This window comes from Trichosurus vulpecula, chromosome 1, assembly GCF_011100635.1.
Source record: "Trichosurus vulpecula isolate mTriVul1 chromosome 1, mTriVul1.pri, whole genome shotgun sequence".
In the NCBI taxonomy this organism is placed as follows: Eukaryota; Metazoa; Chordata; class Mammalia; order Diprotodontia; family Phalangeridae; genus Trichosurus; species Trichosurus vulpecula.
Window position 1 is genome coordinate 545,668,288 of NC_050573.1, and position 25,815 is coordinate 545,694,102.

General features: G+C 40.3%; 1 protein-coding gene across 2 annotated transcripts in view; it reads left to right on the top strand.

Annotated features, from left to right (window-relative positions):
• The first annotated feature begins 3,110 nt into the window (after nt 1–3,110).
• Nucleotides 3,111–25,815, top strand: part of ZBTB5 (zinc finger and BTB domain containing 5) — a 64,349-nt gene continuing 41,644 nt past the window's right edge. Inside the window, exons 1-2 of one of the 2 annotated variants that reach the window (XM_036741556.1) lie at nt 20,708–20,744; nt 21,835–21,908. The gene's annotated coding sequence lies outside the window, so the exon portion shown is untranslated. Of the gene's footprint in view, nt 3,358–20,707; nt 20,745–21,834; nt 21,909–25,815 lie in introns of those variants that run through there. The other variant, XM_036741555.1, reaches the window with a different exon arrangement.

Here is a 25,815-nt window from a genome sequence, read left to right on the forward strand (position 1 = left end):
CAGACACTTAATAGCTGTGTGACCTTGGTAATAACTTAATCTTGTTTTCCTCCGTTTCCTCATCTATAAAATGAGCTGAAGAAGAAATGGCAAACCACTTGAGAATCTTTGCCAAGAAAACCTCAAATGAGGTCACAAAGACACGATTCACCAACAACAAATACATGCATGTGTTGTCTCCCCAGACAGAATTTTAAGCTTTTTGTGGGAAAGGACTTTTTCTTTTCTGTGTTTGTATCCTCAGTACCTAGCCCAGTGTCTGGGACATGTAGTCCCTTACTAAATACTTGTTGATGATTTGCTGTTCAATATTAAGTGCATAATAAATTATCATAGAAACATGCCCCTAGAAGGGAGATTTTGTTTCACCACAATGTTGAAAAAATTCAAGCTCTATTTGACTCGTTTAGTTAGACTTCTTACCATTTATTATTTAATATCTGCTTTATTTACACGTTATATATTGTACTTCCTAGACCAAGAGTCCTCATCTTCACTCTGGCTATTTTCCTCGCCTCCATCCTCCAAATCAGAGCACCTGAGACCTTGACTGGGAGGCCTTAAGCCGATCTGCTTTGTACAATCCTGATTATGTGATCCGATCTCCACCCCTGTGTAGCAACAATTCGGCTAGCAGCTGCTATGGGGACCAACCCAAGCCCAACAACAAGAATGCCGCCAGCACAGGTTCTTTTGATCTGCTTTAGTAAGGAAAGCAACGTTAAGGGGTTAACAATCTTACTTTAATCCAACATATACATATAAACTCAGTTCAGGAGGAAAAGCCAGCAGCCTGAACTTCAGAGCAAATACAAGCAAGTTACAAACATACACAATACAAACAGACCAGATCACAATTCATAGTTACCAAGAAACCATCAACATCTGGGTTGACAAGCCAGGGAGCTCCCACTCCTCCTGTGGCTCAGAGCCCCAAGCAAACAACTCCATATCTCTTTTTATACCGTCTTTGTCATCTGAGTGACTAGAACTTAGGTGCCTAGTATTGGCTCTTGTCTTAGCAGCTCCCCTTAGGGCCCTGGAGGCTTCCCTGCCTCTCTCAAACTAGGGAACTAGTTTGCTAACCAGCCTGGGGCTTTACACCTAGTAGTAAAAGGGTGTGGGCCTGGGGTTTAGCACCTGGTAAGACTCAATCAAAGAGACTTAATTAATTAATCATTCTAAAACAGTAAAAAAGTCCTACCTTCATTACCAACACACCCTGTCATGTTCAGTTCACTGCAGGCACCCAACTTCCTTCCTCTTTCCTTTCAGATTTCTCTTTCCCATCTTGTTTTAACCACATCTACACTATCAAAGCCTCAGGAAACACTACCATTGGACTGCCCAATTTCTCTGCTCTCCCTCAGGAACCAAACCACCTTTCTTGGTCAGCAAGAATTGTCCTTGCTTTTATATTTGCATCCCCCTACCCTCAACTCCCCCTCCTTAGCACAGTGCTTTCAGCACTTAATGGATGCTTTTCATTCAATCTTTGTAAAACGGGGACAAAAATATCACCTACTTCACTAGAGTGTTGTGGGATAATACATGTAAAGCAGTTTGCAAACCTTAAAGCGCTGTGGAGATGCTAGCAATTCCTGCTATTGCTATAGACCCGCACAAATATATACACGTATAATATGAATACCTCGTGTTTATATGGAGCTTTAAGATTATAATTTCCATCTTACAGATGAGGTTGAACGAACGAAAAACAATTTTAAGTACTTTATGCTAAGAGCTTTCCGGGGATACGATAGAAAAGCTGGGACAGTCCTTGTCCTCAAGGAGCTTACATTCTAACGGAGGAAACTGCATATTGGGGACTGGCGTGTTGGTATTTTGGTTAGGGATGCTGAGTGGAATCAAAGGGTATTGAATTAAGGCTATTTGTCAAAATTTGTCATTGGCTACCTTGCTGTCCCTGGAACAAGAAACTCCATTTACCAACTCGGGACATTTTCATTGGCTGAACTCGATGCCTGGAATGCTCTCCCTCCTCATCTCCACCTTCCTTCAAGTTCCAGCCAAAACCCTACCTTTCCTAATCCCTTTTAATGCTAGTGTTCTCCCTTGGTTGACTAATTCCAACATATCCTTGCTGTGTCTTATTTGTACATAGTTGTTTGCATGTCGTCTCCTCTGTTAGACTGTGAGCTCCTTGAAAGCAGGGACAATTTTTTTTTGCTTCATATCATAAGCGCTTAGCAAAGTGTCCGGCACATAGTAAGAGCTTAATAAATGTTTATTAACTGACACTCATTGTCATCAGCCACATTACTATTTCTGGAACAAGAAACTCCAGGCGCCTAATAAATGTTTATTCGCTGAGTAGTGAGTGGAACAAGAGGGCAGACCATTGACGTCGGCCACCTCACAGTTCAACAAACAAGAAAGAAACTCTCTCGCTTAATGAATGCATATCTTATCCACGCATGCACACACATATACATATATGTACATAAATCCACGTTTCCAAAGGCCACAAGGTGGCAACGCATCCCCCAGCCTATCCAAAGTCTGAAGCTCGGCGGATTCCTGGACTTGGGGATGAGCTAAGAAGCACACCGGCCATGCCGGACCGAGCGAGTCCGAAGCCCGGCGGCGGCCGCCACGGCAGCAGCCCCAGGCACCAGCTAGAACCGCCTCAGGGAAAACTGATTTCCCTGGTCGAGGTACCAGCCTTTGTGGGACCTGACCGGGGCTCAGCCGCGGGAGGAGCGGCGGCGACCGTGATTGGCGGGGATTAAAAAAAAAGCCAGTTCCCTTAAAGTCGGGATGGATCAGTTTACGACTGGTTGCGCTCCCCGGGTCTTGCCCCGGCATCCAATCCTGCAGCCGTTTATTGATAATCTCCCTGTCCAGATAACAGCCCAATGGGGGCATTCTAAGTTGGATCGTGATTGGTTGGAGGGAATTCCTCTTCCAGCAGTAGTAAACACACCGCGACTCTCGGGACCTAGGATTGGTTAGCGCCGAGGCTCTCGGAGTAAATCACACCAGGTCGGGTCCCTCGCCCCGCCCCACCCCGGCCCCACCCCCTCCCTCTGGTGATTGGTTGCTGCATGACCGGTGGGGGCGGGGGGGGGACGAGACAGCCGAATGTCACTTCCTGTGGCCGCCGCCGCCTCAGTTTCACAACGCCGCAGAGAGAAGGGAGTGGAGTGTGTTGGGGCGGGCGGGGGGGAGGGCAGAACTGGGGAGGGGGGGTGGGTGGGTGGAGAAGACGAACCCACCCCTGAGGCAGCGGCCGGCCGAGTGACCGCCAGCCCCCCCTTCTTCCTTCACGGCCGTACCGAGTGGGAGCTGACTCGCCGCCGACAAGCGGAGCAGAAGGGGCGGGGCTCGGCTCAGGCAAGACTACCCCCAGCCGCGGGAGGGGCGGGGAGGGTACGGAGGAGATGGGGGAAGAGGAGGAAGGGAGAGGAGGGTGGAGGGTGGCCTCGCGGCGGGGGGGGTGTGGGGGGGGAGGTCGGGAGCGCGCTCGAGGCTGCTTCACGCGCGGGCGGACTCCGTATGTACGCTGCTGTTAGACTGGGGTGGGGGGACGGGGGGCGGTGCGGCGTTCGCTGGGGAAGCGCACAAGTGGTAGGAGGGAGGCGCGCGGACTGACGGACGGACGGCCTGGCTGTCAGTCGGGCTTTGTTCTGGCGTGAGCGTGGTTGTCAGCTTTCCACCCGGAGGGCTCTTCGGGTCCGGAGGGTTCCGCGACTGTGGGGAGGGAGGGAGGCGGGAGCGAGCGAGCTAGCGAGCGACGGACGGTACTTCTGCGCAGGCGCGGTGGGAAACAGACAGATTTGTGCTCCAGACACAGGATTGTGGAGGGTGACGAGGAAAGGGAACCCCAAGACCGATATTCAATATATTTCTTCTCTGGGGGTAGAGTGCTTCTCCCCACCAAGTGCTGCGGCTTTCAGATTTCTTTGAGTGAGATTTGGTTAAAACAGAAGGTGATGTAATGTAAGAGAGAGAGCTTGGTATAGACTATGGACTGGTGGTGAGTAAAGGGTCCGGCTTGTTGGCTGGGTGTGGGTATGGCAGGTTGGCCCCTCATCCTCTCCGTCTAGCCTTGTGTTTACCATTTGTTTTTTTTCCGGTGAGCAACTGTAACACGTAGGGAATACAGCTGAGAACTGATGTTACTCCTTGCTTTGTGAGGGTTAAGTTCCATTTTACTCCAAAAGGTGGATGACAAATATTCAGGAAAAGAAAATTTTGAGGTATTGAATTAAGGCTATTGAATGTCAAGGCCGGCTTGTGGAAATTTATTTTTTTTAAGGTATGGTACATCTTGAATGATAATTTAAAAAAATTCATCAGTGTCAGGATAGTTCTTTCATTTGGTGATATTTCTAAATCTAAGTAAAGTCTATTTTTGAGCACAGTCGGACTTTTTTTTTTTTTAATAAAATATTTCTGTGCTGCAGCAGCGGTGGGAAAATAAGCAATCATTGTACTGTTCGTTATTTTGAATGGGATTTTCTGACTTGTTTCTGAGGAGGAGCTAATTTTCATTTCTCTAAGCCTTTGAGATCCCTGAGGGTGGGAGTGGTTGGTGGTGTTGACTACGGACTGATGGGTAGCCTGTAGGAAAAGTGGAGCCGGGAGTCGGTGTTGACTTGAGAAGTCCCTGAGTGGAGTTGGGGGGAGGAGCTGCTACTACCAGCTCGTCGTGTCCGTGAGTGTCAGCAAAACTTAAAGAAGGGGGAGAACCATGGTAGTGTCCATTTTGGAAATCTGCCAGGGAAATCTTAGAGCCCTTGGGAGAGCTCTGGTAGGTCCTTAGTTATTCCTTGGAAACTCCTGTTGTAGAGGTTTGGAATGAACGTGTGCTAATTCCTGAGATGGTTTTGGGGGTTGCTTTTTTGAATATATGTAATATCAATATGCTTTCAGTGATTTAGCAAGGAATCGTGCTGTAGTGGGTAGAGAGCTGGCCTTGGAGACAAGAACACCTGGTTTCAAGTCACACCTCTGAACACATACTGTCTGAATGTCGGACTTTCGGGCAAGTCAGTTTAATATTTCAGTGCTCTAAGGATGGACTTAAAACTAGAAACTGCAGAGAACCTGCATTGGTAGAGAATAAAATGAAATTTCCAGATCCAGCCCCTATCCCTATTATTTTTTTTTTCAAATTTTAATTTTTTCAATTGCCAAGCATTTATTTCTCTCCTCATCTTCCTCCCATTGGGAAAAAAAAGAAAAGAAAAAGATCATCTTGATGACCAATATACATAGTCAAGCAAAACAAATTCTGGCATTGATCTTATCCAAAAATGAATATCTCATTCTCCATATTGAATCCATCCTCTCTCCCAGGAAGTAGGTAGTCTTCCTCCTCATCAGAACTCTGGAATCATGGTTGGTCATTTCATTGATCAGTGTTCTTAAATCCTTCAAAACTTTGTTTTTACAATGTTTTTGTTTTATAAAAATATTCACCTGGTTCTGCTCACCTCACTATCGATTCAAACAAGTCTTCCCAGGTTTCTCTGAAACTGTCAGTTTCATTATATAAGCCGTAATTTGTTAAGCTACTGTTCCCAATTGATGGGCACTCCCCTAATTTCCAGTTCTTTGCCACTTCAAAAATTGCTGCTATATTTTTAGACACATATATCCTTTTCTTTTTTCATTGATTTCTTTGGGGATATATGTTATCCCTGTTCTTATGATATACTGTTTTTTCTTGGGAGCTGAATGGTCCCCCCAGAAAGTCCATTTATATGAATAATCTACTAGATTCAGTTATACATTATTCCTTGTCACTAACTTTATAATTTAGCCAACCTGCCCCATCTGCTGTTCTCCTAATAGGAAATTCTGTCTCTCCCCAGATTGCTTTTGCAAAGGCTGTCTGATCCTCACACAAAATATCCTCCCACCTCACCTTTGCCGCTTGGAATCCAGGGTTCCTTTCAAGGCTGGGCTCAAGTGCCAACTCCCCCACAAGATCTTGTTGCTCCAGTTGGTTCCCTCCTCCTCCCCTCTCATTGGTTTTTGTTTCCTCTACTGATGGGTTTGTGAACCTCTTATATTTCCCTGTAGGATATAAGATCTATTATATTGATATGTATTTGTTAGTTGATTTATTTGGTTCAGGTTAATTGTGTTAAGATCTGAAAGAAATCTAAACTGCAATTCAAGAAAGTATGTTTTGAGGTCAGTTCTTTCAAAAGGAAATGTTATAGAATATTATTAGCATATAGAACACTAATAGTAACTTACTGTTGTATACTTGTAGTTTTCAAGTCACTTTTCTTGTAAATACTTGTGTATTAAATTTCAGTCTCTTAACCCTGAGGTAGATAGTAAAACTACTATCCTCATTTTAAAAGTGAAGAAACAAGATGAAGTGACTTGTACTGGTTGATAAGGGTTTGAAATACTTCGTGGTTACTGAATGTATGTAGAGTCTAATATTCAACATACTTGCCACAATGTAGTCTCAGATGTCCTGAGACTTGGTAAGATATATAAATGCCTCACATTCATTGAGATATGATGAAGCTTTCTATACTGTTTGGGATTAAGTCTTGACTTTCTATTAGCCTTCCAGTTTACTAAAAATGCACAGTAGTAATACTTTTTCTTTTCTTTGTTTTATCTAAATGATTTTATATCTTAAGAATCACACTTATTGGTCAGGTTTGGAATAACTAATTTGTGGTAGTGTAGCAGGTGGGATGACATGTAACACTACACTGCACCTTTTGTTTAAGTATAAAATGAACTTCAAATGTGTTGAAAGACCAGCTGTCTCTGCAAAATGAACAATTGCCCTTAACAGTTGTTTTCATTACTGAATTATATCTCTTGGGCCTGAAGCCCAATTTTTATTTGATTAGGACAACCTTCATGTAGCCATTATAATTTATATTTTATAATAGCCATTATAATTTCTCTTTGAATATTCAGACAAATTAGGAATAGTCACACAAATTAGGTATAATAATAATAGCTTACGTTTATAGTTCACTAAGTGCCTTCACTTATATTTTCTCAAAGCACTCATATTTTCTGATTTGATCTTAAAACCATCAGATCAGCAAACATTTATTAAGCCCCTACTGTATGTCAGACATATTACCCTAGGCACTGGGGATAGAAAGCCAAAAAGTAAAACAGTCCCTTCCCTCATGTAACTTACTTTCTATTGAAGAGACAACATGCACATATATAAGTATAAAGAGAGTAAAGGCAAGACTTGCAGGTTTAGGTGCAGGGGAAGGCACTAACAACTTGCAGAATTAAGAAAAGCCTCAATGTAAAAGGTAGTATTTGAGCTGAACTTTAAAGGAAACTACGAGTTCCAAGAGGTGGAGATGAAGAAGGGTACATTCTAGTTATGGGAGAAGGCATGTGCAAAGGCAAGAAGATGGGACATGGCATGTTGGGTGTGAGTAACAGAAAGCAAGCTAGTTTGGCTGGAGTTCATGAAGAGGAGTAGTGTCTATATATGATATGTATATAGAGAGAATGGTTTGTATTTGACTCTAAAGCTAACAGTAAGCCAATAATAATAATTCTAATAATAGTAAGCATTTATATAGAATTGCATTGTAAAAAGATCTTTTCATCTCATTTGATCCTCAGCAACATGCAGGTAAGGTGGGTGCTAGTAGTATCCCTATTTTATAGTTGAGGAACCTGAGGCACTCAGAGGTTGTCCAGGGTCACACAGCTGCTAGGTGTCTGGAGTCAAATTTGAACTCAAGTCTTCCTGATGCCACACCCCATGTTATCCACCTAGTGAATGTTCGAATAGGGAAATTAATACCTGTGTTAGGAAAAGTACTTTGGTAGCTGTGTTCAAGGTAAATTGAAAAGAGGAGAGGCTTGAGGCAAGGAGAGCAAGTGGCTATTGCCGTAGTCAAGGTGTGTACAGTTTTATGGGTGTGGAGTTCTCTGGGTTATCTCGGTGTGTAACAATGCAACATAGGTTCTCTCAAACCAGAGAGGCTTCAAATATGTGTTTCTTGTGATTTATGTCTGTGGGCTGAGAACCAGCCTACCTTGTTTAAAGAAACTCATCACCAGGTTGATTAATGAATTCCAGCCACAGCACCTCTTGAAGGTGGTCTGCTAAGCTAAGTAGGATATACATGTCAGTTAAATAAGAAAAATATGTTGTTGCGGTGAGTGTCCACGCTGATAAATTTGCAGATTCTTAAGATGTCGAAGTGAGTAAGATAAAGTGAGAAAGATAGGTCCTGGCCCTTTTCTTCTTTCTCTATAGCACATATCTTGGTAGCTTCATCAATTCCCATGGGTTCAATTCCCTTTTTATGCATATGACTCTCAAATGTGGATATTCAGGGCCTATTATGATCCTTAAATATCTACCCCATTAGACTGTGATCTCTTTGAGATCAGAGACTCTCTTTCACCTTTCTTTGTTTCCTTGGAACTTAGCATATACCTGGCACATAGCCGGTGCCTAATAAATATTTACTGACTGACTGAATTGTCTTTCTTCTGAACACTAGTCCTGCTGAGCCAGTACACACGGTTTACTGGGCATTTCTCCCTGGCTGGACCTTTGGTATTTCCAACTGAGCATGTCCAAAGTAGAATTTCCCCCCTAAACCTTTCGCAACTCCATGCTTACCTATTTCCATTGAGGGTACCATTATTCTTTCAGTAACCTAGCTTGACTATCTTAGTCATTCTTGAATCTTCTTTCACTCTCATTTTCCATATCCAGTCAGTTGCCAAGTCTTACTTGTACAGTATCTCTCGCATTCTCATGTGGCCTCTTTTTTTCTGCTTATGTAGCTGTTAGCCTTGTTCAGCCTCCTTAATTGGTCTCCTTATTTCCACTTTTTTCCTTCATTAATTCATCTGCCAAAATCATCTTCCTAAAACACAGGTCTAACCATATCAGTCCCTTGCTTCGGAATGTACAATGACTCCCCTGTTCCCTTTAGGATGAAATTTGAATGTTTCCAGACTAAACTTCATATCACTCCTTTTCATACATTGTACATTCCAGCCAAACTGAACTATTTACTGTTTCCTGAATTTGGCATTCCATTGCCTGATTCCGTACTTTTGCACAGGCTTTTCCCCATACCTGGAATGTTCTTTCTTGTCCCCTATATTTAATGTTAGAATACTTAGAACTATCTTCTAGAGAAAGCATTTCCTGATCCCCCATTGAAGAAAAACATAATAATAGTGTACTCTTGAGTTTTCAGCATATCTGCCAGAAACTAGTAACTTATCATTTTAAATTCAAGCATATTCTTACGATGTCCAAATCAGCCAAATCTCTTCATGATCCTAGGACATGGCTCTAACACAAGATATTTCAAAGTAATATTTATAGGAATTTTGAGCAAGGAAAGTATCACAATATATAAAACACAGTTTGGGGTTAATATTTTACTTCATCTAATACAGCAATCCTCAAAATGTGGTCTGGGGATTGCTGGGGATCCATGAAACCCTTTCAGGGGATGTGTGAGGATAAAACAATTTTCATAATAATACTAAGACATTTTCTCCCCCACACATTCTCTCATGATTATACAGTAGAGTTTTCTGAGGCATCATGACTTATGAGTTAAAGATTTAGTTGCAAACATGAAGATGGAGTTAATATCTTGTCTGCAGAATTGTACTTTTGTCTTATGAGTGGATGAATCTTCAGACAGGGCTGGACTTGGAATATAGGAACTAACATATCATTCAAGCTCTTTTATTTGAGTCCTTGGCAACACATACGTGATGTTGAAATATTTAAAGTATTGAATAACCTTTGAATTTCTTGGTTTAGTCTGGAACAACTGTATTGACGCTTGCCCTGAAGGGGTAAAACTGCTAGCTAAGAAATCAAGGCAACGGCATCAAACAGTACTGGTTGTCACATTCTTCATTACCACATACTTGTAGATTAAAAAAAAATAAAGCTCGGTTCACTTAAGAACTCCTTGATTAAGCAGTAAGAACGATTGACTTTGTTAAATATCAAACCTTGGGTCCATACTGCCTTATTAATATTCTGTGTGATGAAGTGAAAAATGTGCATAAAGCACTTCTGCTGCACAGGATAACGATTGTTTTGAGGAAAAGCACTCATTTGAGTTGTGAGCTGAACTAGCTGCTTTTTTTCATAGAACACCATCTCTATTTGAAAGAATATTCAGACTTGGGATTTAGGCAGATATTTCCCCAGAAATCAGCACTCATCCTGTCATTTCAAGGAAACAGTTGACAGTATTTGTTGCTACCGACAAAATTTGAACTTTCCAGGGAAAATTGGAATTAGGAAAACTTGCATTTGCTCCTGTGAGCCTGACAGCTTTTATGGAAAGACTTGTCTCATGATATTTTATTCAGTAAAGCAGTATTTTCCAAACAATCAATGCTTGGTATTACAAAATGGGTAAAAGATCCGTTAAAAGCGCTAGATAGAGCAGTGGATCTTACTGTAACAATTTGAAAAGTTCATTGATATATAATTTCAGATTTCACACTGCAATTAACCTTTAAGAAACTACTGCTAGTTCAGTTTTGGTGTAGTATCAAAGAATGATATCCAGATTTATCTGAAAAAGACTTTTTTGGAGGGGCTGGGGAGGCAATTGGGGTTAAGTGACTTGCCCAGGGTCACACAGCTAGTAAGTGTCTGGCGCTGGATTCTAACTCATCCTCCTGACTCCAGGGCTGGTGCTCTATGAAAAGACTGTTAAAATATTCCCTTTTCCAACTTTAGTTGAATTTTCCTCATAGACTTCCAACCAAAACAACGTATCACAACGCATTCAGTGCAGTAACAGATGTGAAAATTAAAGGATCTTTTATTAAACCAGACATTAAAGAGATCTGAAAAAATACATAAAATAAGGCTACAATTTCACTAACTTTTTAAAAAGTTTAATTTTCGTAAAATTGTTATTTATGTTAATGTAATTGGTTTATTATGTTTTAAAAATTTATCAATTTTGATTTTTAATACGATAATATATGTAATATATATACACATAATACATATATATCCCATATAAATAAAAACTTGCTTTCCTCTTAAATCTTTTCCTTTTCTACACCATTCACCCTCTAGCTTTCACTGAAAGCTAATGTGCCTGATGACGCAGCCTCCTACATCACTCTTTCCAGCACTGACAGTATTTTCAGTCATTCCCCCTGACTCTTTGGTCAAAGTGCGAGTTAGACTATTCCTTGCTCTCCTCATTGCCATTTTCAGGCTCTCCAGTGCTCTTTGCAGCACTTAAGTAACCTTCTCCTCCTTTGAGAGGTTTGTTTAACTTAATCCATATCTACCACCTAATCAAAATTCTGGTAGTTGTTATCTTTCAACCTCTAGGACACTTTCTGTTTTTTGGTTAGTTTGGTTCCTGATTTGGTTTGCGCTCTGCAACTCCTGTCCTCATACTAGGTAACTTCAAAATACATCTTGAAACTCCCTTAAGCACTTAGACCTCTCAGTATCTCAACTTGCTCATTTCCCATGACCTACTCTTCCACCCCACCCCACCATAGCTACAGAGAGAAATGGTCATACTCTTGCTATCACCCACAAATGCTCTGCCTTCATATTTATGGACTCTGAAGTTCTGATCACAATCTGTTGTCATTCTGCCTGTCTCTCTGCAGTGTATCTCCTAGTCTTGGCCTTTGTTCTCTCCATGGCCCCTATTCCCTTGACTCCTTAGTTCTTTTCTAGGTCATTACTCTTACATTGGCTGTACTTCCTCCCTTCACCATCTTGACCCCTTAGTGAACCAGTTCAACTCTGTACTATGCTCTTAAATTTGTCCCCTTTATTACTTTCCTCAGTCTTGCCTTGCCAAATCTCAGCCCTGGATTATTTCCACCATCCTCTGCTTTTACTTTTACAGACATGCTGCTGAATAAAGATGGAGAAACTCATGCAACTGTTCTGAGTGGGTCTGCTGTACATTTATGTTACATAATCTTAACTGGGCTCTTGCTTTTGCAAGGCAATCATTTTACAACTCTGTAAATAACTCACTATTCTGTTTACCATACCTCCTTTTTTCAGACCTTTACATCCATTCTCAAACTTCTTGCAACTCAGTCAGCTAAGAATCTTGCCTCATTTCACTGAAAAAAATGAGCCATTCACCAAGATTTTCCAGTTCTCCCCTCTTCATCTCATGTCACTAAGATATCTTCTGCTACTTTATCGTTCATCCCATCTCAAATAGAGAGGTGACTCTTCTCCTTGCCAAGAGAAATCTCTCTACATGCATGAGTGACCCCATTTCATCCTCTCTTCTCCAGCAGATTACCCCTCCCCATCATCTAAACTCTCATTTATTTTCAGTCTTTCCTTGTCTACTATCTGCTTTTCTATTGTATGCAAATATCCATCTCTCCTCCATCCTTAAAAATGTCACTTGATCCATCCATCCTCAGTAGCCACCATCCTATATCTCTCAGCCTTTGTGGGTAAACTCCTTGAGAAGGCCATCTCAAAGAAGTGCTTGCACTTCCTTTCCTTTCACTTTTTTTTTTAAAAGTCTTGCAGTCTAGCTTCTCTCCAAAGTTGCCAATGATCTTTTTTTTTTTAAAAAAAAAATTTAGTTTTATTTTCAGGTTCATATTAGCTTCCATATCACCCCTACTGACCTCCTCTCTGTTGGGAAAGCAGGAGAAACAAAACAGTATACAGTATAGCCAAACAAACAGTATAGCCAAGCAGAACATTCCTGAATTGGCCATATTCAAAACCCCTCCCAAAACAAACAAACCAGAGACCCCCCATGTGACTCAATCTGCATTTCTATTTCTAACACCTTTCTATTTAGAGATGGGTAGCATGCTTCATCTTGCCTCTGGAATTGTGGTTGGCCATTGAGTTGATCAGAGGTCCTAAGTATTTCAAGTTGTTTATAAGACTCTTCGTTCTCCTTGATTTACTTTGCATCAGTTTATACAAATCTTCTCAGGTTTCTCTGAAACCATCTTCCCTGTCATCTCTTATTGCACAATAGTATTGTATCACATTTATATGCCATAATTTGCTTATCTGTTCCCCAGTTGGTGAGCACCCTCTCAGTTTCCAATTCCTTACTACCACAAAAAGCGGCTCCATTTTTGTACATATAGATCCTTTTCCTCTTTCTTTGATCGTAGACCTAGTAGTGGTATTACTGGGTCAAAGGGTATGCGCATTTAATAGCTTTTGGAGCATTGTTCCAAATTGCTTTCCAGAATGGCTAGACCAGTTCACATATTTACCAACAGTACATTAACGTACCTGTTTTTCCAGAGCCCCTCTAACACTTGCCATATTCTTTTTTTGGTCATCTTTGCCAATTGGATCAGTGAGAGGTAGTAATTCAGAGTTTTTAAAATTTACATGTTTCTAATTATTAGTGATTTAGGATATTTTTTCATATGAATATTGATAGCTTGGATTTCTTCTTTTGAAGACTGTCTATTCCTGTCCTCTGACCATTTATTAATTGGAATGACTTGTGTTATTATAAGTTTAAATCAATTCCCTATATATCTTAGAAATGAGAATTTTATCAAAAAAAGTTATTGCAAAGATTTTTCTCCCAATTTTCTGCTTTTCTTCTAATTGTAACTGAATTGGTTTTGCTTGTGTGCACAGACTTTAATTTTAGGTAATAAAAATTGTCCATTTTATCTCCCATGATCCTGTCTAGTACTTGCTTGGTCATGAACTCTTCCCTTATCCATAGATCTGACAGGTAATTTTTTTCATGCTCCCTTAAGTTGTTTATGATGTCACCTTTTAAATATAAGTCACGTATCATGTAAATTGTCTTGATATATAATATGAAATGTCGTTCTCTGCTTTGTTTCTCTCAGACCGCTTTCCAATTTTTTCAACAGTTTTTGTGAAATAGCAAGTTCTCTTCCCGATAGCTGAGATCTTTGGGCTTATTAAACACTCGGTTTGATTATCTTGCTTCTGTATATTGTGTACTTAATCTTTTCCACTAATCAACCTCTCTATTTTTTACCTAGTACCAAATTGTTTTGACGATTATGGCTTTGTAGTATAGTTTGAGATCTGGTACTTCTAGGCCTCCTCCCTTCTTTTTCTTTTTTTTCATTAATTCCTTTGATGTTATTGACCTTTTTACCTCTATATGAATTTTTTTTCTAGCTCTATAAAATAATCATTTGAGAGTTTCGTTGATATTGCAGTTTGTTAATTAATTTTGGTAGTATTGTCCAAAGATTTCTAAAATGCCAAATTCAGTGGTCTTTTCTCAGTCTTCATCCCTCTTGACCTCACTGTAGCCTCTGACACGATCAGTCACCCTCTTCTTGGTATCTTCTTCTCTCTAGGTTTTCTGCACACTACTCTCCTCTGATCCTCCTCCTACCTTCTTGGCTGTCTTGTACTGTTTCCTTTGCTGGATCTTCATCCAAGGCTTGACTAGTAACAGTCAGTGTTCCCAGTGCTCTGTGCTAGGCACTCTTCTCTTCTCCCTCTGTACTATTTACTTGATGATTTCATCAGCTCCTGTGGATTCAGTTATCATCTTAATAATCATCTCAATGCTCTACTCATCTAGCCCAACCTCTCAGCTCCCGTCTGTTCTGTCGGTTCCAATTGCCTATGTGATCTCTTGAACTAGATGTTCAGTAGATACCTTATATTTAACATATCCAAACTGAACAGTTATTTTTTCCCCTAAACTTTCCCTTCTTTCTACCTTCCCCATCACTGCTGAGGGTACAACTATCCTCCAAATCTCCCAGGTTCACAAACCAGATGTCATCCTTGACTTTTCTTTTTCATCCCCCAAATGTAATCTCAAATGTAATCTGTTTTTTCTTTTCTTTTCTTTCCTTTTTTCTTGTTTGAAGCTTTACTTCTAGAAATCCCTATATCACATTCTTTTTTTTTTCTTTTCTTTTTTTTAATTTAAATTAATTTATTTAACATATTTGGTTTTCAGCATTGATTTTCACAACAGTTTGAATTACAAATTTTCTCCCCATTTCTACCCTCCCCCCCACTCCAAGATGGCATATATTCTGGTTGCCCTGTTCCCCAGTCAGCCCTCCCCTCTATCAACCCCCTCTCCTCTCATCCCCTTTTCCCTTCCTTTCTTGTAGGGCAAGATAAATTTCTACGCCCCATTGCCTGTGTATCTTATTTTTTGGTTGCATGCAAAAACTTTTGTTTTTGAACATCTGTTTTTAAAACTTTGAGTTCCAAATTCTCTCCCCTCTTCCCTTCCCACCCACCCTCCCTAAGAAGTCGAGCACTTCAACCTAGGCCACGCATGTATCATTATGTATGACCCTTCCACAATACTCATGTTATGAAAGGCTAACTACATTTTGCTCCTTCCCAACCCATGCCGCTTTATTGAATTTTCTCCCTTGACCCTGTCCCCTTTCCACAGTGTTTGTTTTGATTACCTCCACCCCCATCTGCCCTCCCCTCCATCATCCCCCCCCTTTTATTTTTTTTTTATCTTCCTCCCTCTTCTTTCCTGTGGGGTAAGATACCCAACTGAGTATGTATGGTATACCCTCCTCAGGCCAAATCTTATGAGAGCAAGGTTCACTCATTCCCCCCTCACCTGCCCTCTCCCCTCCTCCCACAGAACTGCTTCCTCTTGCCACCTTTATGCGAGATAATCCACCCCATTCTATCTCTCCCTATCTCCCTCTCTCAGTATGTTGCTCTCTCATCCCTTAATTTCATTTTATTTCTTTTAGATATCTTCCGTTCATCTTCAACTCACCCTGTGTCTGCTCTCTCTCTTTTACATATATATATATATACATATATATACACATATGTACACATATATATGTATATATATAAAAACGCACATATGTATACATACATACACATGCATACACATACACATAGATACATACATACATACACATTCACTTATATATATACATAAACATATATATATATGCATATTCCCTTCAACTACCCTAATACTGAGGTCTCATGAATCATACACATCATCTTTCCATGTAGGAATGTAAACAAAACAGTTCAACTTTAGTAAGTCCCTTGCAATTTCCGTTTCTTGATTACCTTTTCATGCTTCTCTTGATTCTTGTGTTTGAAAGTCAAATTTTCTATTCAGTTCTGGTCTTTTCACTGAGAAAGCTTGAAAGTCCTCTATTTTATTGAAAATCCATATTTTGCCTTGGAGCATGATACTCAGTTTTGCTGGGTAGGTGATTCTTGGTTTTAATCCTAGCTCCATTGACCTCCGGAATATTGCATTCCAAGCCCTTCGATCTCTTAATGTAGAAGCTGCCAGATCTTTGGTTATTCTGATTGGGTTTCCACAATACTCAAATTGTTTCTTTCTGGCTGCTTGCAGTATTTTCTCCTTGATCTGGGAGCTCTGGAATTTGGCGACAATATTCCTGGGAGATTTCTTTTTGGGATCTATTTGAGGAGGCGATCGATGGATTCTTTCAATTTCTATTTTGCCCTGTGGCTCTAGAATATCAGGGCAGTTCTCCTTGATAATTTCTTGAAAGATGGTATGTAGGCTCTTTTTTTGATCATGGCTTTCAGGTAGTCCAATAATTTTTAAATGATCTCTCCTGGATCTATTTTCCAGGTCAGTGGTTTTTCCAAGGAGATATTTCACATTGTCTTCCATTTTTTCATTCCTTTGGTTCTGTTTTATAATATCCTGATTTCTCATGAAGTTACTAGCTTCCACTTGCTCCAATCTAATTTTTAAAGTAGTATTTTCTTCAGTGGTCTTTTGGACCTCCTTTTCCATTTGGCTAATTCTGCCTTTCAAGGCATTCTTCTCCTCATTGGCTTTTTGGAGCTCTTTTGCCATTTGAGTTAGTCTGTTTGTTAAGGTGTTGTTTTCTTCAGTGTATTTTTCAGTATTTTTTTGGGTCTCCTTTAGCAAGTCATTGACTTGTTTTTCATGGTTTTCTCACATCCTTCTCATTTCTCTTCCCAATTTTTCCTCTACTTCTCTAACTTGCTTTTCCAACTCCTTTTTGAGCTCTTCCATGGCCTGGGACCAGTTCCTGTTTTTCTTGGAGGTTTCTGTTGTAGGCTCTTTGACTTCATTAATTTCTTCTGTCTGTATGTTTTGGTCTTCTTTGTCAGCAAAGAAAGAATGCAAAGTCTGAGACTGAATCTGGGTGCGTTTTCGCTGCCTGACCATATTCCCAGCCAACTAACTTGACCCTTGAGTTTTTTAGTGGGTATGACTGCTTGTAGATTACAGAGTTCTATGTTCCACGTTTGGGGGGGAGGTGCCAGCTCTGCCACACCAGCACTGCTCCTTCCCCAAGAACCCGCAACCCGAACTGGGCTTAGATCTTCGGCAGGCTATGCACCCCTGCTCTGATCCGCCACTTAATTCCTCCCACCAGGTGGGCCTGGAGCTGGAAGTAACAACAGCTGTAGCAGCCCCACCTCCGCTGCCTGGGGCTGGAAGCCGAACCACGAACTCCTTCTACTCCCGCAGCTTTTCCCACTAACCTTCTCCGCAGTCTTTGGTGTTTGTGGGTTGAGAAGTCTCATAACTGCCGCAGCTCACTGAATCAGGGCGCTAGGGCCCCCTCCGCCCGGCTTCTGGTCTGGATGGTCCACGCCGCTCAGGCTGGGCTCTGCTCCACTCCGTTCCCAGCTCCCAGCTCCCAACTCCGAGCTCCGTGTGGGATAGACCTCACCCAGAGACCATCCAGGTTGTCCTGGGCTGGAGCCCTGCTTCCCTCTGCTGTTTTGTGGGTTCTGCCGTTCTAGAATTGGTTCAGAGCCATTTTTTATAAGTTTTTGGAGGGTCTCGGTAGGGAGCTCACACTATTCCCTGCTTACCAGCCACCATCTTGGCTCTGCCCCCACACCTAATCTCTTTTTTCAAGGCCTGTCAGTTTTATCTTTGTAACGTCTCTCATATATGCCCCTTTTTTCCTCTGACATTGCTATCGCTTTGGTGAAGGACATTATTAATTACCCCATGCCTCAACTAGTCCAATTGCTTCAAGTTTTTCGTCTAATCCATACGTCACTCAGCTCCCATTGGGATCTTCCTAAAGGATACATCTGACTATGTCATGCCCTCTACTTGATAAACTCCAGTGGTTCCCTATCACCTCCAGAATCAAATATAAAATACTATGGTGTTCAGAGTCCTTTATAACCTGCCCCCCAACCCCTTCAGTGACACAGGTCTCCTTGCTGTTGCTCAAACAAGACACTTCATCTCCAGATTTGGTATTTTTCTGTCTGTCCCTCATGTCTGGAATCTTCTCCCTTCTCTGCCTTCTGGTATTATGGGAGTATACTACAGTGCTTGTTTGACTAAAGTGAAGGAAATGAATAAATTATTGACACACAACAAAAGAAAGACTTGTGACAAGGAACGTCATTACTTATTTGCTCACCTGCTGGAAACTTAGAGAGCTTTTGCTAAGTTCTTGATGTACCTTGTTTCTAATTCTGTTATTCCTTCTCATTTCCTGCCTTTCAGTATCCCTAGTTTCCTTTCAAACTCAGCTCAAGCTCCGCCTTCTCTAGGGGACCTTTCTTACCCACCCAGTTGTTAGCATCTTCCCTCAGCTCCTTAGTAATAGAGACTGATTTTTCCTTTGTATTCCCAGTGCCCAGTGCAGTGCCTGGGGTACAGTAAGTGCTTACTAAATGCTTTTTTTCTTGATGACATGCCAGTATACAGAATATGGGTAATAAAAGGACTCTGAGATATTAACTCGAGGATACAAATATAACCACCTATCACTAAGTTTTGGTAGGAAGATTGATAATTGGAATATTGCAATGCAAAGATATACTTTGTTCCAAAGTAACAGATTTTATAGTGGGCATGGGAGATAATATGTCAAGAAGAATTGCACCTTCATGTACCTTCAACCTAAGTGGGAGGTGGGATCATGGTGGAGAACATTTGGGTGAAGATAAATGGAAGGTGATAATAGACATGATATCATTGGGAGAGAATAGTAAAGGCTGCCATTGACTGCAGTGAAGGAAAGGAATAAGTTATTCACACAAATGATAAAACTGACATAGTCTAGATAGGTTTGTTATGGAGGACCTGTGGTTATTTACTTGTTTATCTGATGGAAGCCTCTTACTACTGAAAAGGCATTTGATACGTTCTTGACTTGCCTCATTTCTATTTCTGTCTTTCAGAAGATAGAGGGAAAAATGAGGGGTCCAGGATTGCTTCAGATCATCATGGGTTAAGTAAGCTTTTGAAGACTGAACACTGGAATTGGTATCACAGGACCTGGGTTCAAATACTGTCTTTGCTAGGAGTGGGCCTCATTTTTTTTATTTGTAAAAGGAGGAGGTTGTACTAGATGATTTCTAAGATCTCTTTTTTTTAGCTTTAAACATTTGATCCTATGAACCTAATTGCTATTTATAACATTGTCAAATAACTGGCTTAGAAATGTTCTTTTAGAATGTAGCCTGTTGAGCTGCAATGAACCCATTTGATTTATGTAATTGTTTTTATAGTTTGTCAGAACTTAAGCATCTCCTGTAATTCTCGTTTGCTTAGAATTGAGCTTATTTTGTTATCTGTAAAGTTGACAGTTAAGTTTCCAAGTGGGCAAAAAATAAATTCAGTTATTGGTTTTTCTTCCAGGGTTTCATTCTAGATTTAGACATGTGGAATGTCAAGTATGCATTGTTATTCAGTATTTGGTAAGAGAAGGTTTTTGCAAGTAGCAAAACATGTTAGCAATGCTTAATAAGCAAAAAGCAAACAAGTGGCTACGTATAGAGGTGCTTTTGTATGGGTTATATGTTCTCTTGAAAAGTGTATGGATTTTTTTTTTTGGAAATCAGGTCTGTAAAGTTGAACTTAGGAGCTTGTTATTTAAAGGAACCCCGTGAGCTATTTTGGAAAGGGAAGGAACTTTTAATAATCACTCCCTAGTTCATGTGTGTTATAAATATGGATTTTCATATTATGTTTAAATAAAAAGGGATTTGAATGCGGAGATTCTAATACTTTTTCTTTGAAAATGTTGATTGCATTAAATTTGTTTTTATATATTTCTACCTCAATTTGTTATTCTAATTCAATTTCTTAAAGTATCTTAAAGATTATGAAGAATGTAGACTGTATCTTAATTACTACCTTCTTAAAAATTATTATGCTCCAATATAGATAATGATATAATGCTCTTTGGAGTTTTATACAAAATAAGCTAAATAAGTAAAGACATAGTCAGGACTTCTTCCATTTGCTTTTAATTGGTGCATGCTCACATAATGACAACTGATTTTATATTTGGCTAAATAAAACACATTAAGATATGCTGGGGGAAGACCTCATATAATCATCTTGTGATTATTCATTCTAATAGTGGAGGAGGAGTAGTAGCAAGAATACTTTTAAAAATCAGTTCTATGTAGTTTTAAAATGTGTTTTTGTGTTTATTAGGCTATATGTTTTAAAACCCTATCATTAGCATACTCCCTTCTCCTTTTATTCTTCCTATCTAGGTAATACTGAACTCTCTGGTACTGAAGACAAACCACCCTTCTTAGCTCTAGCTGTCTGTTCCTTCCTTTTATCCACTTCAACCTCACCCTTTGCCCCACAATCTCCTACTGTTTTCATTATATCATCTGGAACTCTTGCTCTATAATTAACAAACTCCTTTCATTTTAGACATCTTTCTCTCCTGTTTCTTCCATCTGGCACTCACTGAGACCTGACTCCCCTGGATGACACTACATCCCTGATGGTGCTTTGTAGTTAGTACTGGTTAGTATTAGACTTTTCTCTTTTAAGTTATATGTTATCTTTTCCATATAAAATGTAAGCACCTTGATATCAGAGGCTCTTTTCACTTTTTCTTTGTATCTTAGTACAGTGCCTAGGACATAGTAAACACTTAATAAATGCTTACTAATTTAGTAATGAAATGATGTCCACCTTCTAAGGTTCTATCCTTATCCCTGATGTCTCATATCTTAGAAATTCTAATCTTTTCAGCCAAACTGACATTTTTTTCTAACACTATATTTCCAGATGTGTGCTAGCACTGTTTATGCCAACTGTGTATGTTGTGTGGGTTCAGAGAAGTAAATGAATAGTTCACTGTATCTAACTTGTTCTAGACTTTAGACCATGCATTGTATCCCATCTCACAGTTTTCCTTGGCTGTCTTCAAATAACCTCCCTCTGGACCTTTTGAGACCATATCCCATTCAGCTTTGGAACTGTCACTGTCTCGATCCGAGAAACAAGCAGGGCAAATGCACTAGACTTAAGACTATGAATCACATCTCACCCAACTGTCCACCCTAGCCATTTCCTTGTCATTTGTCATGCTGACTCTCCCCTTTCTATCCCTGCCTTTGGGAACAGTAATCAAATCACTATGACATTGTTCCTGGAAAGGGCATTTCATTGGACATCCAAAGGCATTTATGTGGCTCTACTCTCCATCTTTGTGACTTTCCAAACCAAACACCTTTCCTTGGCTATCAATGCTTTATGTGTGTTGTCTCCTCCTACTTAAATGTAAGTTTCTTGAGAATAGAGACTATTTATTTTTTATTTTTTGCTTTTTGGCAGGGCAATTGGGGTTAAGCGACTTGCCCAAGGTCACATGGCTAGTACATGTGTCAGATGTCTGAGGCCAGTCATGTCCTCCTGACTCCAGGGCGGGTGCTCTACTCACTGCGCCACCTAGCTGCCCCTGAATAGAGACTGTTTTGCTCAGTGCTTGACAGATAGCTTAATTTCTTCTTGTCTTTGTAAACTGAGCACCTGGAACATAACTGGCACATACTAGTTTAATAAATGCCATTTGAATTGATCGATGTTTTTATTTATATATATTTTTTAGGGTAAGCTGTGGTAACAGCGTCTTGTGTCTGGATTACACGCCCTTTGCCGGGAAAGTGATCGCAGATTAACAAAGTGAGTAGGTGCTATAAGAGTAAGTAGTGGTATAAGACTACCAAATAAGGGTGGATCATTTTGTTCCCAGAAAAGTTAACCCAGGATCTGGGAGACCTGAGGAAGTCAGCACTAAACCTGGGACAGGGCATCTTTTAAAAACCCTCTGATTTTTGAGATGATTTCATGCTAGATTAGATTGTTTATTGTGAAGTAGTTCTTTAAAAACACTACTTAAAAGCAAAATAAACTTGGTGTGCATTTTAAAAACAAGTAAGAAATGGTTTACTTGCTATTTTTTAAATAGTTTATTTTCCCCAATTATATATAAAAACAATTTAAACATGCATTTTTTAAAATTTTGAGTTCCAAAAATTTTCTTCCTCCCTTCACCTCCTCTTTCCCTAGGGTGGTAGGCAATTTGATGGAGGTTTTATATGTGCAATCACATAAAACATATTTCCATATTAATCATGTCGTGAAAGAGGAAACAGACCAAAAGGGAAAAAAAAGCCCAAAATAAAGAAATTGGAAAATATGCTTCGATCTGCATTCAGATTTTATCAGGTCATTCTGTGGAGGTGGATAGCATTTTTCATCAGGAGTCCTTTGGAATTGTCTTGGATCCTTGTATTGCTGAGAATAGTTAAGTAATTCACAGTTGATCATAGTACAGTATTGCTGTTACTGTGTACTATGTTCTCCTGGTTCTGCTTTCTTCACTTTCACCAGGTCGTGTATGTCTTTCCAGATCTTTCTGAAATCATCCACTTGTCATTTTTATAGCACAGTAGTATTCCATCACAATCATATAATACAGTTTTTTCAGCCATTCACTAGCTGATGGGTATCCCTTCAAATTCTAATACTTTGCCACCAGAAAAAGAGCTACTATAAATATTTTTGTACAGATAGATCCTTTTCCCTCTTTTTTTTTGATCTCTTTGAAATACAGACTTAAAAGTGGCATTGCTGGATCAAAGAGTATGCACAGTTTATTGCCCTTTGGGCATCATTCCAAGTTTCTCTCTAGAATGGTTGGATCAGTTCATAACTTCACCAGCAGTGCATCAGTGTCCCAATTTTCCCATATCCCCTCCAACATTAATCATTTTCCTTTTCTGTCATATTAGTGAATCTGATAGGTGGCGAGGTGGTACCTCAAAGTTGTTTTAATTTGCATTTTTCTAATCCATAGTGATTTAGAGTATTTTTTTGAATTCCGTACTTTATTATTTAATATTTTTTAGTTTTCAGCATTGATTTCCACAAGATTTTGAGTCACAAATTTTCTCCCCGTTTCTACCCTCCCCCCACTCCAAGATGGCATGTATTCTGATTGCCCTGTTCCCCAGTCAGCCCTCTCTTCTGTCACCCTACTCCCCCCCGCCCTGTCCCTTTCCCCCTTACTTTCTTGTAGGACAGGATAGATTTCTATGCCCCATTCCATATATATCTTATTTCCCAGTTGCATGCAAAAACAACTTTTTTATTTTGAGCATCTGCTTTTAAAACTTTGAGTTCCAAATTCTCTTCCTTCTTCCCTCCCCACCCACTCTCTCTAAGAAGGCATGCAATTCAACATAGGCCACACATGTATCGTTATGCAAAACACTCCCATAAATAGTCTTGTTGTGAAAGACTAACTGTATTTCCCTCCCTCCTGTCCTGTGCCTCTATTCATTTTTCTCCCTTGACCCTGTCCCTTTTCAAAAGTGTTTGCTTTTGATTATCTCCTCCCCTTATCTGCCCTCCCTTCTATCATTCCCCCGTTTTTATCCCCTTCCTCGTACTTTCATGTGGGGTAAGATACCCAATTGAGTGTGTATGTTATTCCCTCCTCAAGTCAAATCTGATGAGAGCAAGATTCACTCATTCCCCCTCACCTGCCCCCTCTTCCCTTCCAATGAACTGCTTTTTCTTGCCACTTTTATGTGAGATAATTTACCCCATTCTATCTCTCCCTTTCTCCCTCTCTCAATATATTTCTCTCTCATCCCTTAATTTGATTTTTTTTTTAGATGTCATCCCTTCATATTCAGCTCACCCTGTGCCCTCTGTCTATATATATATATATATATATATATATATATATATATATATATAATATATATGTATGTATGTATATTCCCTTCAGCTACCCTAATACTGAGAAAGGTCTCATGAATTACACACATCATCTTTCCATGTAGGAATGTAAACAAAACAGTTTCACTTTAGTAAGTCCCTTATGGTTTCTCTTTCTTGTTTACCTTTTCATGCTTCTCTTGATTCTTGTGTTTAAAAGTCAAATTTTCTATTCAGCTCTGGTCTTTTCACTGAGAAAGCTTGAAAGTTTTCAGTTTTGCTGGGTAGGTGATTCTTGGTTTTAGTCCTAATTCCTTTGACCTCCGGAATATCATATTCCAAGCCCTTCAATCCCTTGATGTGGAAGCTGATAGATCTTGTGTTATCCTGATTGTATTTCCACAATACTCAAATTGTTTTTTTTTCTGGCTGCTTGCAGTATTTTCTCCTTGATCTGAGGGCTCTGGAATTTGGCAACAATATTGCTAGGAGTTTTCTTTTTGGGATCTTTTTCAGGAGGCGATCGGTGGATTCTTTCAATTTCTATTTCACTCTCTGGCTCTAGAATATCAGGGCAATTTTCCTTGATAATTTCTTGAAAGATGATGTCTAGGCTCTTTTTTTAATCATGGCTTTAAGGTAGTCCAATAATTTTTAAATTATCTCTCCTGGATCTATTTTCCAGGTCAGTGGTTTTTCCAGTGAGATATTTCACATTGTCTTCCATTTTTTCATTCCTTTGGTTCTGTTTTATAACATCTTGATTTCTCATAAAGTCACTAGCTTCCACTTGCTCCCATCTAATTTTTAAGATGGTATTTTCTTCAGTGGTCTTTGGGACCTCCTTTTCCATTTGGCTAATTCTGTCTTTCAAAGCATTCTTCTCCTCCTTGGCTTTTTGGAGCTCTTTTGCCATTTGAGTTAGTCTATTTTTTAAGGTGTTATTTTCTTCAGTATTTTTTTGGGTCTCCCTTAGCAAGTTGTTGACTTGTTTTTCATGGTTTTCTTGCATCATTCTCATTTGTCTTCCCAATTTTTCCTCTACTTCTCTAACTTGCTTTTCCAAATGCTTCTTGAGCTCTTCCATGGCCTGAGACCAATTCATATTTTTCTTGGAGGCTTTTGATGTAAGGCCCTTTGTGTAGGCCCTTTGACTTTGTTGACTTCTTCTGGCTGTATGTTTGGATCTTCTTTGTCACCAAAAAAAGATTCTAAAGTCTGAGTCTGAGTTCATTTTCGCTGCCCATTCATGTTCCCAGCCAACTACTTGACCCTTGAGCTTTTTGTCAGGATATGACTGCTTGTAGTGTAGAGACTACTTTGTCCCAAGTTTTAGGGGCTGCCCTGCTGTTTTCAGAGCTACTTCTACACAGCAAACTCTGCCATACCAGTGCTCTTCCTCCCCCAACAACCGCCAACCCAGACAGTGACCCAGATCCAAGCAGTCTCTGCACTCCAATTCCTCCCATAGGGTGGGCCTGGGGCCAGAAGCAGGCCCAGAGCTGCACTAGTCACAGGCCCCCGGGGCTGGGGTGACCATGCACTCTTTTCACTCAGATTCAGCAGTTTTTTCCCACCTGCTCTGTTGTCTTTGGAGTTTGTGGGTTGAGAAGGCTGGTAACTGCCACAGCTCAGTGACTCGGGGCCCTACCACCTGTGCCTCCCGGCTCCTGGTCTGGTTGATCCTGACGAGGCCCACGCTGGGCTGTGTTCTACTCTGCTCCCAGGTCACTGTGATAGACTCTTCCCAGCAACCATCCAGGTTAGAGCCTTGCTTCCCTCGGCTATTTCATGGGTTCTGCAGCTCTAGAATTTGTTCAGAGCTATTTCTTACAGGTGTTTGGAGGGATTTGGGGGAGAG